This window comes from Hipposideros armiger, unplaced genomic scaffold, assembly GCF_001890085.2.
Source record: "Hipposideros armiger isolate ML-2016 unplaced genomic scaffold, ASM189008v1 scaffold_709, whole genome shotgun sequence".
In the NCBI taxonomy this organism is placed as follows: Eukaryota; Metazoa; Chordata; class Mammalia; order Chiroptera; family Hipposideridae; genus Hipposideros; species Hipposideros armiger.
The window spans coordinates 739,686-752,031 of NW_017732059.1; positions in this window are offsets into that span (position 1 = coordinate 739,686).

Consider the following 12,346-nt stretch of genomic DNA (forward strand, 5'->3'; position numbering starts at 1 on the left):
CTCTCTCTCTCTCTCTCTCTCTCTCTCTCTCTCTTTCTTTATCTCTCTTTCCCCTCACCCACTGATCTCTCTTTATCTCTCTCTTCTCTACATGAGCTGCTCCCTCCACAGCACAGCAGTGACCTAACACTGCCATCTCCCCACACCCAATAAACCCTTCCCCTCACAGAAATGCAGCCCAGCTCAGAGCAGACCCTTTCTGGCCTGCAGACCCGCTCTGCCCCCCCCATGCCAACCCTGTGTGCCCCCTGCTCCATGCCCCGTGGCACGCTGGCCGCCATGGCTGGCTGCCCTCTGCCTTTGCCTCCCCTGTCTGTGTGGCTCTGTCTTCCGGCTTCCCTCAGCTGCAAGAGCATCTGGTCTTACTCCTGAAATTTTTATTCAAGCTCAGAGCCCTGTTGAGTGAAAGCTCCTCCTCGAAATGTCACCGAATCTCCCGAAACCAGAATTAACCTCCCCTCCTTCCAAATGTTTATGGTCTCATTCAATGCACTTGTAGTATTATATTTTTAATCACGTGTAGGTTGTGTAAATGCCGTTTTCCCAGCTGGATCGAGAGGCTCCTCTTTGCAACCTCTGTTTTTTTTACATACGCATATTCTGGCATCACTGGCCTTTTTCCTGAGGAGGAAGACAATAAAACTCAATCAGAAACATTAGCCATCAGATTGGAAATGTCTTTCCACTGAGGTGTTAACCCAAAATAAGCATGACCTCACTTCCACAAGCAGCACCATGAAGCAATCCAACAGCTAAATTTAGCACAAGGCAGAGAGGAAAAACGGCTGTCATCCCCACTGACTCAGATGCCCGCTGTCCAAGCTGCCAGCCGTCACTCTATCCTGGCCGAGCGCCGGCCACGTCCCATGGCGGAGTCGTGCGTCGTCCTCTTCTGCTCACGGGAACCTCACACACATGCTTCCTCTCCTTCTGTGCCTTCGGGGAACGCAGATGGAAGTGGAAACGTGCACAGCGTAAAGGCAGCGTTATCACAACGTGAACGGATCCAAGCTTTCGCCTTGGGGACAAAAGTGTGATGGTCGGTGTGTGACGAGCTGACACCACGTCCCTGCCTGGGTTCCACCCATGGTTTCAGTCCATGCATGTTTTATTATCCGTCGAGGACTGGACACTGGAAAGCAGGCAGTACAGGAGATGCACCCCAACACTTCCATTTTCTAGCTGAAGGACCTATAGGTGACGTACTCCCGACCTCAGCACCAGACGTAGTATGCTACATCGCCGTTTAGCCTTCACATTTTGCAGGCGTGCTCTCTGCAGTACCGTCTTCCTGGTATATAAACACGTGTACTTATAGATTGCTTACGTTTATATGGACAGGTACAAGTGTATAAGACATATTCATAGAGTAGTCATAGATATAAAGCCTCAGGATATAGGTGGACGTATAAATGGGTTACTGTTTCCATAAATCCCAATGTGCACAGCAATTTGTCTTTCCAAAGGAAACTGAAGCCCCGCTCAGGAAAGACGTTCGGGTCTACGTAATCCAAACAGGGCTAAGTTACGCTGAAGGGCTCCGTGGGATGTCCTCATGGGAGCCACAGCTCTGCGTGGCATGCAATAAGGTTCTCATAACAGCTCCCCGTAGGGAATGAAAAGTCGACACAACCCTGCGATGTATAATTGAGTCTCAAGTCCTTACGGTTCGTGGGTTTTCATCGGTTATCCCTGAATTGATTCTTAGTCCACATGTGGCCAGATGTTCTTCCTGGCCGCCGGGGCAGGAAACACAAGGTGGGCTGGGTTTGGAGACTGGCCATGGGTCTGGAACGGAGCCAGCCTCCATGATGTCACCTGTCCTTCTAGATTGGAACAAGGCAGATGGGCTTCATTACGTTCTCCCAGGATTTTTTGTTGTTGTTGGTTTTTTTTGTCCCCTAAAATTTCAGCATAGAGAAGTGACCGTCCATGATTATCTTACCAGACCACAGCGGGATTTAATAGCGGGGATATTTCCGTTGGCTCTTATTCAAGGGGTTTATTTGTTGAAGCGTCCAAACAATGTTCTATAAGGTTATTTCAGCTGGGAAGCAAGTGCACCCCTTGTAATCAAGAGATCTTATCCCAAGTCATCCCCGTAGAGTGAGGCTGGGGTTTCTGTCCAGGGACAAAGGGAGGCCATCTGCCGGCCAAGCGGCCAAGGCCGGCGCTTGTCCACTCCATTCTCACGACCTCATCGTTGGAGAAGAAACACTGTAAGGACAGTCGCAGTTGTGGCCACGTGGGTGTTCACGCTCTAGATCAACTTCACTCACAGCCCCGTTCTTTGAGCAGACGGCTTTCTTGGGATGGTGATCAGTGACAAGAATGGGGTGGGGGGCTCCAGTCCTTCTGCCCATTCTATTCGTCACACAGCCCACATCCACGTGGCATCACTCTTTTGACCCTTGTCGAATCAGTCATGCAGCCATGACCCTTTCATGTCCTCCGGGGACAAGTGGAGGACCGAGAGAAGCAATGAACTCCCACAAGACTTGCTCGTGTGCACCGTCAGGCTTTGCTGAAGGTTTGGAGAATGAGGGACAGACTAGTAGCAAACGTGCACACGCTGTTGAATATGAAATAGTCACTTTCCTCGCATTCTTGGCCGCTTCCTTACTACTTACTGGTGCTTTGTCACGGGGGCCGCCACCCCGGAGTGTCCCCTGACATCAAATGCCTGGTTATTTCCCTTCTCTGCTTTCCTCCCATGCAGGAGCAAAACGAAACAAAGCGAAACAAATGCAGAACAGAACTGCAGGATGTCCCACTGGGCTCTTCCGTCTGTGTTCCCCTCAGAGGTTGCAGCTCATGTTTGCAGAGGCTGCATCCCATGTTTGCATGGCCACGTCATCCCTCAGACAGGGCTGGTCGACCTCAGCACAGCTCTCACGGTGGGTTGGATAATTCTTGCTTTATTCTAGAAATTTATTTTTCAGTTAGGGCTGACCTACAATGTTATATTAGCTTCAGGTGTACGACGTCGTGGTTAGACATCTCTATAACTTACAAGGTGATCCCCCAGTAAGTCTACTCCCCATCGGACACCATCCAGAGTTATGACCATATTACTGACTCTGTTCCCTGTGCTGTCCTTGACATCCCCGTGAGTGTTTTGTAAGTACAAGTTTGTTATGTCTTAGTTCCTTCCTCTTTTTCACCCAGCCCACCCCCCAAGCCCCTCCCCATCTGGCGACCACCAGTTTGTTTTCTGTATCTACAACGGTGGGGTGTCCTGTGCCCTCAAGGCTGTTGAACAGTGTCCCTGCCCCTCACCCTTTAAATGCCAGTTGGCAAGCTGTGCCAGCTACAATGGTCCAAAACTGTAACCGGGCATTTCCAAATGTCCCCTGGGAGGCCAATTCGCCCTTGGGTTGTGAACCATTCTTATAGATCGGTAGACAGAGAGACGGATGGAGAGATGGATAGCAAAGAGACAGATGAAGAAATAGATAGAAATAGACAGTCTTTTCTGCTAGGTCAGCCTTTCTCAGCCTCAGCACCGTGGACATTGGGGTGGACCATTGTCTGTGCTGGCCCACCTTGCACCCTATATGGGGTTCACCATCATCCCTGGTGGCCACTTACCAGATGCCAGCAGCACCCCTCCCTTCCTGGTATGACAACCCAATGTCCCCAGACATTGCCAGGTGTCCCCTGAGGGGCCAGGATCACCTCTGGTTGGGACTTACTGTTACGGATTTCATACAACTCTTGACCAGCCACAGACGGCATATGCTTGACCATTTCTATCCTGTTTCTCAAAGTGAAACCGGAGCTGTTGCAACCCTTTAGGTGGAATCCGGGTTGTAGGTGTCCTCAAGAGTTTTAAGCGCCCTCCAACATCAAAATAGCAGGGAGCTCTCCCTCTGTCTAAAAACGTTTCCACGTCCCTTATTTTCATTCCGTGTGACCACAAACACGTCCCAACGAGGCTGGCCTTTGAATCTGTGTCGCTGAGGGAATTGAAACGTTTTCGCTCACCGCATTCCACCAAACCCACAAGCATCGCACAGCTGTGCAGCCTGATCAAAGCGCCTTAAGATTTCCGAGCTAATTGTACGTGTCCTCTGTTTGTGCCAGAGAACAGGCTTCCAGGACATCCAAGCCACCCGAGTCCAGATGTTACTCTCAACGCTGAAACTGAGGACATGTCTGCCGGGGTGAAAGCAGCCACCGAGTCGGCCTCAATCCTACAGCTGAGCCCTGGTGGCCGCACCTACACCCGACACTGTGGGCTTATGACACGCTGATCTTGGAGGATGCCCTGCTTTCGTTACGATAGACCTAAAATGTATGTGATTTAACCAAACGTCAGTGAAACAGCTCTTAAGGTTTAGGACCTAAGGCAAAAGATGGAATACATGTCAATAATTGGTTTACATTCTTGGGGCCTTGCTGAATATTGGCTCCCTGTGGGTTATATTTAGGCTGTGACATATGATTAACACATCGTTCTGCCTGTTTACTTCTGTGCCTGCATAGATCCCCCAGGTGTCTAATAATATACACCCAGCATCGGGGAGAGGCCCAGAACCACCGTGCCTGCTGTCGCCAGGTTAATCTCATGAACACGTCGCTTTGATCTTCATTGCCATCAACCGCCGACAGGATGAAGAGAAATTGACATAAGCAGTTATTCAGAACACACCCAAGTGGCCCTGACGCGTCCTCTTGGAATGACCCTCAGTTTCTTCTCCCACAAACGTGACCCCAGCAAAGCTCATCTAACCAGGACAAGGGACACCGTGTGGACCAGTCCTGGGCCCGCCAATGAGCCAGGCTGGCAAACGCGAGCTCCCCTAGTCACCCAGGAGCCCAGTGGGCCCCGTTCTCTGCTGGCAGGTTCTTCCTCTTTGCTCGCGCCTCAGGGAATGGACGTGGCCGCCTCTGATGGTCCTAGTACAGCACAGCAGAATTTAATATCGGGGGTGTTTTCATTGGCTCTTAACCACTAGGGTTTATTTATCAAAATGTCAGGACAATTTCCTAGAAGGTTATTTCAGCTGGAAGGCAAGTCTGCAGTGCAAAGTCATGCTGCTGCCTGAGCCCAGAGGTCGCAAAGGGGCACGTGGCGGGGACGTCGTGTGAAGGCTCAGGGACCCGCTGGACGGTTCAGGAGGGAGGGACAGTCGGGCAACCTGAGCGGGGGCTCATGGGTGAGGGGGTGGGACCTACCTTTGTGTGAATGCCATTCAGCGTTGCAGTGTCGTCATTCGACAACTCAGCCGGGGGGGACAATATCAGAGCCCCAAAAACCAACTCCTGCACCAACAACCCACTTCACCTACAGACAGCTCGCCCACCCACAACTCTGGAGAGGTAGGGATACTTGGGCCAGGGGTGGTCACCTTGTGTCAAGTTTGAAGATGCACAAAGATGACTATTGGTCAGCACCGTCAAGGCTTGGCCAGCCTCTGTCCTCGCTCATGGCCGGACAGCAGGGGCCGTCAGTCCCTTCTCTGCCCTAAGGAGCTTGGCTCCTTCCAAGCAGGATCTTTTCCCATCAGCCTCCTCTGCCTGTCTGCAGCCCACCGTTCCAAACTTCCAGAAGAAACCACATACGAGGTCTGACAATTAAGTTTGCAAACTTGCTGCCATGATGTTGCTAAATTTTTTTGATATCAGAGGGGTTATTCATTATGAATTTGTACCAACTGGACCAATAGTTCACCCATTTTACTAGATGGAAGTGCTGAAAAGGCTGCAGGAAAAAGTTAGACAGAAACAACCTGAACTTGGCGCCAGCAATTCATGGCTCTTGCATCATGACAATGCACCAGCTCACATGACTCTGTCTATGAGGGAGTGTTTAGCCAGGAAACAAATAACTGTATTGTAACACCCTCCCTACTCACCTGATCTGGCCCCCAGTGACTTCTTTCTTTGCCCAAAGATAAAGGAAATATTGAAAGGAAGACATTTGGATGACATTCAGGACATCAAGGGTAATACGACGACAGCTCTGATGGCCATTCCAGAAAGAGTTCCAAAATTGCTTTGAAGGGTGGACTAGGCACTGGCGTCGGTGCATAGCTTCCCAAGGGGAGGACTTTGAAGGTGACCATAGTGACATTCAGCAATGAGGTATGTGGCACTTTTACTAGGATGAGTTCACAAGCTTAATTGTCTGACCTCATATCCCCCATGAAGTTGACCATGGTGGTCTCCATAGCCACCTGGGACCCCACCCTTCCCAGACTTCCAGAACACTCCGAGTCAAGTCCTTGAATGCCCCCTGCACTTTCTTCCTGCAACTGCGACATAGTTTGTTGTCCACATGTGTTGAATCCATGGCCACTGCCACACTCAGTGCTGGACTTTTGTAGCGTGACACACAGAAGTGTAATCAGCACCCAGGGGAGAGGACGTTGAAAATGAAAGGGGCTCTGAAGACCACCAGGTTTGAGTCCCTCGTTGTTTCCAGATCAGGTTAAACCGCCGCCCTTTCGTTACAATGCGTGTTGGGAGGGGAGCTGGGAGAAGGTCTCCAGACATCCCCTACCCCTAAACCACTGTCCTTGAGAGCCAACGTGTTACTCTACATGCCTGGTATTTCTTGAGGGTTCCTGGGGGGAAAGATATGTAACTGGTGTGTTGAACAAGCATGACTCACTGGGCGTAATCGTAAAGCAATTTTGTTTTGTCTCCTACCATCTCTTTCCAGTATATTCAGTGGGGGTGGGGGTTTCTTTGTAGACCTCTGGAGGACATTACAACTCTCTCTCTCTCTCTCTCTCTCTCTCTCTCTCTCTCTCTCTCTCTCTCTCCTCTCTCTCTCTCTATATATATATATATATATATATATATATATCCCTCTCTCTCTCTTCTTGACTCCCTCCTTCCTTCCATCCCTGTCTCCCTCTACTTGCAGTGGGTGTGTGTCCTCTCCTTCACGTCCTCCTCCAAGTGGGAATAATGGAGGCTGAGGCAGCTGTTGGGGGAAGGTGACCTTGATTTGCACAGCTGCTCTGACCTCCACCCAGCAGAATGAGGTCACTGGGGGAGGATGGGGTGCCCGCCTCCATCATCCAGCTGGAGAAGCACTGAGCAAAAGTCTTGATTTCTCTCTGAGACCCATGTGGACATGACAGTGGGCTCCCAACCCAGGGGTCAGAGTTCAGCAGACACCCCCAAAAGTGCTGGGGGACATCAGCCTCTGTGCTGTGTTGCGATATCAGGGTTCCCCTGTGGCCAGGCCCAGGCTGCACAAAGCTCTGGCCACGTGGGCCTACGACTTTGCACTTCCCACAGCTCACACCATGGCTGGGGGTGCTTGGGGGGAACTCCTCCCAATTTGGTGTCAGAAGTGAGGGCAGCCATGAGCAATGTCCCCTCTTCTGAGGGTCCGCCTGCGTCCTCCATTCAGCAGCCTAAAGCGTCTGTCTGTCTTGCCAAGGACGGGTGGGTGCATTCAGTTTTGCAGGGAGACGGTTGTGGGGAGCCCATCATGGGATGTGCCTAAGCCCTTTGCTCCTGAAGGGTTATGACCTTCATGAAATACCTGTTTCTGTTGTGTTCTGAGTCCTGTGTGTGTCACACCTGGCCAACCCAGGGCTTCCCTACCAGGTGAACGTCGGAAACATGCTACTTGAAAGACGACAGTCAAAAAAGAAAAAGTCACGTGTCATATGGGCCCAATGATGTGAGACAACCAACCAGAACGGGCAAATCCAGAGAGAGAGAGCCAATGAGTCGTCACCAGGAATGAGGTGGGGATGACGGAGGGAAAACGTGGTGATGCTTAAAGGACATCGTTAGGGTTTCTTCTTGGGCTGACGAAATGCCCTAAAAGTGACAGGAAGTGAGGGTTACAGTACGTTGTGGGTCTACTGAAATCCATTGAGTTGTGCACCTCCAGTGGATGAATGGTGTGCCGTGCGAATTCTCTCTCAAAAACTTGTTATGGAAACAAGGTGTAATTTGCTCTCCTTTTCCATTTGTCCTCCCTGGTCAGTGAACCCGCCCCTCTCTGGACACTAGAGGCTGTTTTCTGTCCTGCGTGCTCACACAGCCCCCGAAATTCTCTGCCCCCAACCACAACAGTGACTGGTAGCCTAAGGCATCCTCCTTGAGACATAATTTACACCCCAACCTACTTCCACATGGGATCAAAGGATTTGAGGTGGCTTGTCATTAGATGCCACACCCACAGTAGTTAAAACAGACACGAGAAATGCCACAAAGCAGGTGTGAGAAGCAGAGACACCATTTACCGGGTGCCCACAGGAAATCTCACCACAATCTTTTAAGCCTCCGAAAGACACAAATCCGAAAGCCTTGTGATTCTTCCCATATTCTTGGGGTTCTGCACATTTTCTTCCCCCTGCAGCGCTGGGACCTTCTCCTCTCCATGACACAACCTTTACGACGTCCTTAAGGTGGGTTTGGGTATTTCTAAACTGAAAAATTGTCAGCCTTCTTCATACCCTGCTCTGAAACGCAACCCCACTCCCCTCCCCGCAGCTCTCACCAACACAGAGAAACCCATGGAATTGTAACTGCTTCACAATAATAAATGTGAGTTTATGCAAGAAATGGAATTCCAAGGGAATCTTCACAGACACGGGTTTTCAGTAGGAGATAGACGGCTTCCTTCGTTTGCTTGCGGACGGTGAAGGTCATGGCCCGAGGGTGCTGCCCAGAGCTAAGTTCCATCGAGCCCTCCAGCTTTTAGGCAAAAGAGACTCATTCCAACGTTTTTTGGACAAAAGAACAGACAAGGGAAAGAATGAGGAAGGAAGGCTGACCTATAAAGATCATACCAAACAACGTTGAACAGCGACACACTCGAGAGGCCGGCAACCCTTCGGAGGCACATATGTCTGACCTTGACCTTTCACGCCTGGGCATCTGGGAAATGATGCCTGACACTCAGACATTCCAAAACGGTGATCCGGTTGAAAGGAGTGATGGAAATGTTGAGTTTAAGGATTTTTGAAACTATCCAAAAAGTGGCTCAGTTGGTTAAGAGTTAGCTTAAGAACACGAGCTCTGAGCAACAGGGTCGCCGGTTTGATTCCCACATGGGCCAGTGAGCTGCGCCCGAGCTGAGCTGCCGCTGAGCTGCCAACAGGTGGCAGGATGGCTCAGCTGGTGAGAGCACATGCTCCTAACAACCAGGCTGCCGGTTGGATGGTAGCTACGCCCGCCCGCAACTAAGACTGAGACTGAACTCGGCACCTTGAGCTGAGCTGCCGCCCGGATGGCTCAGTGGATAGAGCGTGCGCTCTTAACAACAAGGCTGCTGGTTCGACTCCCGCATGGGATGGTGGCTACACCCACCCGCAACTTGTAAAAGACTGTAACACAGCACCTTGAGCTGAGCGGCCGCGAGCTGCCATCGGGCAGCCAGATGGCAACTGGCACCCTCCACAACGAAGGTTGAAGAACAACAACGTGGCCGGTCCCCTTCCCCAATTCCTCAACACTGTTCCCCTCCCCCAATTCCCAATTAAAAAAAAATGATCAGGCATACACTTTCATTTTAACAGGAAGTTCACACGATTTTTTTTACTGGGGAGGCATACAAAGAAATAATCCAGAAGTCATCGACTCTAACAACTATTCCATCAAACTCCTTTGATGTCTGTCTTCTTTTATTTATATATTTAAAAAAAACAGTCAAGAGGGCTCAAGTTTGTTAATTCTGGAAAATGTGGTATTTTCTTTCTATAAAAATAGAACTTGAAATTTTTCTTGGACATCAAAGATGTCTATAAAACTATATTTTTTTCCTTTCAGTTTTATTGAGATATGATTGACATATAACACTGTAAGTTGAAGGTCTACAATGTAATGACTTGACCTACATATATTGGGAGCACTATTTTGATGAGTTTGTTCCAAAAGTTGTAAAGACAGATGGATAAAGTCCTCTCATATAAAATTTTAAGACAAGTTGAAGGAAGCCATTCTTTTCAAAACCCTGTTTTGTGTTGGGCCAAAATGAAATATTTGAGTATATTTGGTTCACTCTAAACAGCTAACCTGATCTTTCCCGTTAGTGGGTTGATCTTATTTTCAAGAAAAACGGAAAATAATTTCACATTATCCAGGGCCGTGTTTTCCTAAAATAAAAAGTCACAAGGCTGTGGGTTGGAAATTCATTTGTTTTATTTGCAACCTCTCATTCACACTTTTATGTAGGGTGTCTTGTAATTCTACTTACTGAGTCACAGAAAAAAATTTTGAATGGCAAAATTTAGCATGAATATTAGAAAAAACAGGCAATTAGTGAAGTGGATGACATAAAAAGACCTGTCACGAATATTGAGTCTTTATGTTGAACATATTTAACACTAATTGACACTTTTTCCATTTCAACTAGGACTGCAGTTGCTTGCCCAATTTATTTCATTCACCTCAAAAACAGAGCTCAGCCAATTATTATCATTCCTAAGGTTGGGTTCCCTTTCTTTCTCAGCAACATCCATTAGTTCTGTAAGACGGTTCCTTAACCCCAATTTACTACAGAAATTTACTAAGTCAGAGTCCTAGAGGAAATAGTTAACACGCATTCTTTCAACCACTCTTCAGGGCGCTCCAGTTTGAAATGGTTTTTATACAAGAAAAATGTGCTCTCTGAAAAGTTGAAAAGAAGCAGAGAATGGGATGGTGGGTGAGTGTGCACTTAAGAAAGCCTTTGCTTTGGAATGTTAAGTGTTGGGAGCGACGCCAAGGTCAGTTGTTTCAAGTTAAAAACGCTTTGGAGGGACGATCTTTCCAGAGCAGTGGGGGGAGGGGAGATCAGCCTGAGGAGGGTTGGGCGGAGGCTGCTGACAGCAAACATGAAAACCCCCACCGCCCTGCCCCTCATCTGAAAAGCTCCTGCTTTCGGTCTACGGAGCGTTTTGCTGACGACGTGGGTAATCCACGGTGGAAAAAAACAAAGCACACACCCAGAAAAAAAAAAATGAGGGCTGTATAGAGTCCAGATTCTCAAGCTATTGGGTTGTCGGAAAAGTTGTGATGCATTTTGGCAACGAAAAATAGAAAAAAATACATCATGACTTTTCCGACAACCCAACACCTCTAGGTAATAACACGATTCTCAGAAGTGATGCACGCGGATCCCCATTGGAAGAACAAAATACACACCTCAGAATGCAAGAAACGGTTCAGAAGTGACCCAATGCATTTGATAACCAAACGCCTTTCAGCCATGTGGTTGGTTTTTTTGGGTATGTGGTGCTAGAAACATAGCCCAATGTTATCAGAGTGACAAGAGGCAAGAACTTATCATGACCCTGCAAAAATTGCACAGGACCTGCAGACGCCTCCTAAAAGGTTTCTAAAATTTAAAAACAATTTTTTTTTAATTTTTTCATTGTTTTCCAGTCACATCAGCCTGAAAAGTTTTTATTCTATCAGCCATGTTGATAGCTTTGCTTTCAAGTTCAGTCAAAGGGACGCACTCAAGAAAGGAGCTTTGGGCACGAAACAAATAGCTCATTTGTGGTACAGAAGTTTCCGTCCATCTTCTCGGCGTCCCTTTTCTTCTTCTTCTTCTTCTTCGTTTTTAAATCAACAAACTTCAGAGGACATTTTTCTCATGCCAAGAAAAAGCACTAATGAGTTGCAATGTTGCACAACCTGGATTTGCCCTTAGCAATGTAGAATAATGCTAACACTTCCACGACAAAAGACGGCGCCTTGCCTGCCATTTCAGAGTGAGCAGGGGTCACTTGTAAGGCGTGGGGATGCTGTGTGTGTGTGTGTGTGTGTGTGTGTGTGTGTGTGTGTGTGTTTTGGGCGCACATACACAAACCAGGAGCCCACAGGCAGGAAGGAGGGATGTCTGCAGAGCAAGCCATGGATCTCTACGTAAGGTCCTTTGGTGATCGCCCCACCCACTCACCTACTTTAAGGGATCCCTCAAGTGCTTTATGAGAATGCATGAACCACTGACTTTATTGTATTTTTTAATTTTTTTCCCTAGGTCAACGTGTTGTTTTTTGATTGTGGTAAAATGCACACAATATGAAATTTGCCATTATAACCTTGTTCAATTTCCATCCCTCCACACGCCCTTCCCTTTTTCAACCGTCAGCTTGTCCTCTGCATCTCTGGGTCTGTTTCTGTTCCGTTTGTCTGTTTTGTTCTTTAGTTTCCACATATAGGTGAAACCACATGGTATTTGTCTTTCTCTGTCTGACATATCTCACTTAGTGTCATACCCTCCAGGTCCATCCATGTTGTCGCAAATGGTGAGATTTCATGCTTTTTTATGGCCGAGTAATACTCCATTGCGTACACAGACGGTGCCAAAAACAATGGATACACATTTTAAGAAAGGAAAAAACTGTATTAAAATTGTAATACTCCAGGGCCGGCCAAGTGG